This window comes from Rhinoderma darwinii, chromosome 4 (genome assembly GCF_050947455.1).
Source record: "Rhinoderma darwinii isolate aRhiDar2 chromosome 4, aRhiDar2.hap1, whole genome shotgun sequence".
NCBI classification, from domain to species: domain Eukaryota; kingdom Metazoa; phylum Chordata; class Amphibia; order Anura; family Rhinodermatidae; genus Rhinoderma; species Rhinoderma darwinii.
The window spans coordinates 272,633,481-272,635,359 of NC_134690.1; the positions used below are offsets into that span (position 1 = coordinate 272,633,481).

The window sequence follows — 1,879 nt, forward strand, 5'->3', positions numbered from 1 at the left end:
GATGTTTGGAATATGTTGTTTCCATTTTTTAATAATTTGCATATCACGAACCTGTCTATCGATCCTGTGATTTCCATAATACCAAAACTTTTCCTTCTTGGTGTTGCAATTTCAGTGTTCTGGAGTGTGGAATTGATACTAGTCCTTTATTAATTTTAACGTTTAAAATAATCAGCCTATTCCTTTTGCTAGTAATTCATAAAGGTTAAGTATTAGTGCTTTTCAATCTCTGCAGTGACTCAATTTGGAATACAACGTAGAGAGGCTATTTTTTGCAATTGCAAGGTTTGTTTAAATAAAGACATTATTCTTTGTGGGATAAACCCATTAAAGGCTACATGCACTTCCAGGAATGCCCTATTACAGCTCAGTGCAAAATGGTGTGCATGTGGCCTAGCCGCCTAGGATAATACAAGGGAGGCTGAAGTAAGGATTCGTGTTAAAAACTTTTGAGCCTCCATTTTCTTACACAAGGAAAATAAAGTTCCATAATTGGAAATATGCCTGTTAATGAAATGGTAACAAAGCAAGATTTGCTTATTTATAGTGGTGTTTTTAACAACTGCATTTCTATTGCACATGCTGGATCATATGTAAACCTGTCTTTCAATTAAACTGCCTTACAAATGATATAAAAAAAAGATACAAAAAATTGTGGCACTAGGGGTTTTAAAATAGAGCAAATTATTATTTTCATTTGTTCTGAAGAGTCTAGGTTAAAAATGTGTGATTTATATTACAAAACTCCAAAAATTACACTTCAAATAAAAATTTGACATTTTGCTACAGACCCGAGCTAAATACAGTATAATGGCATTTATTTAACAAATTGTGTCATTTACAATTACTCAAGGACACCTCTTTGCATTCCATATCCTCTTGCTGTTTTATTAAGATCGCTGGTTCTCAGACTTGTCCGGGAGAATTACAATATAATTTGTGGATTTCCTTCTAGGACCACAAATGAAGTTTTAGTTTATCGTTAGTCACTTTTTCAATATTCTGTTGTGTTCCTGAAAGTATATCCTTTAAATCCTATAGTACTGGAGAGATTAATAGGCATGTCCAGTATCACCAAGGTGCCAGATTATTGGAAATTCCGAACCATTAAAAGTTCAGTTAGATAGATATTAACCTGACACCTTGCCCCTCTCTAATGTACTGACACCGTGTGTCTCAAAGTACTGTAACTGCATAATATGATAGTTAGAATGTTATTTCTTTATAGTATATTGCCAATAGCAAACAGTCAGAAATCAGCTATTCATTTTTTCCAGTGCAGGTTAAAAAATAAAAGAAGCCAGCCTTGCTAGAAATGGGGCGCAATCCTACATGAATGTGTCTCTAGTGTACAGCGAGGCGATACGGATGGGCAGGTTTTGCTTCCATCATGTAAAACCGATTGCAGTGATGACAATGAGACCTGGCACATGTAGCACCACCACTAGAGCGTGCTGTAAATGGCACTGGTAGTATGTAAGGCTGGGGCGGTTCACCCTCGTGTAGGTCGTCACGTGAATGTCTATGGAAGGGTTTGTATAGCGGTAGCGGGTCATGTGTCCCTGCATGTTATCAGCAGCCATAGGGGAAGGCTTCCTAAAAGCGCGCTATGAAGTTATACATTTCCCTAATGTTCATTAGTGTCTGGATCAGCTATCTACATGTCATACCAAAAAAAAAAAAAAAAAAAATAAATAAAATAAAATAAAAGAAGCAACCTGGTTGCTATGGGCATCTGCACTATTTTCTTCGTTGCACTGGTTTCACGGGATATTTTATCTGAAATGATTCGCAACACTTCAAGCAGACCCTCCTATGTGAACCAATTTTGCAAGTAAACGACCAAATTTCTTCAGTCTTTATCATTTAACCCCTTAGT

At 36.3% G+C, this 1,879-nt stretch overlaps 1 non-coding gene across 1 annotated transcript; it reads left to right on the forward strand.

Annotated features, from left to right (window-relative positions):
- The first annotated feature begins 1,302 nt into the window (after positions 1 to 1,302).
- LOC142646577 (small nucleolar RNA SNORA1) lies at positions 1,303 to 1,434 on the forward strand. Its single transcript, XR_012847507.1, has one exon. It is a non-coding gene; the product is annotated as a small nucleolar RNA SNORA1 (small nucleolar RNA).
- The last annotated feature ends 445 nt before the right edge of the window (positions 1,435 to 1,879 follow it).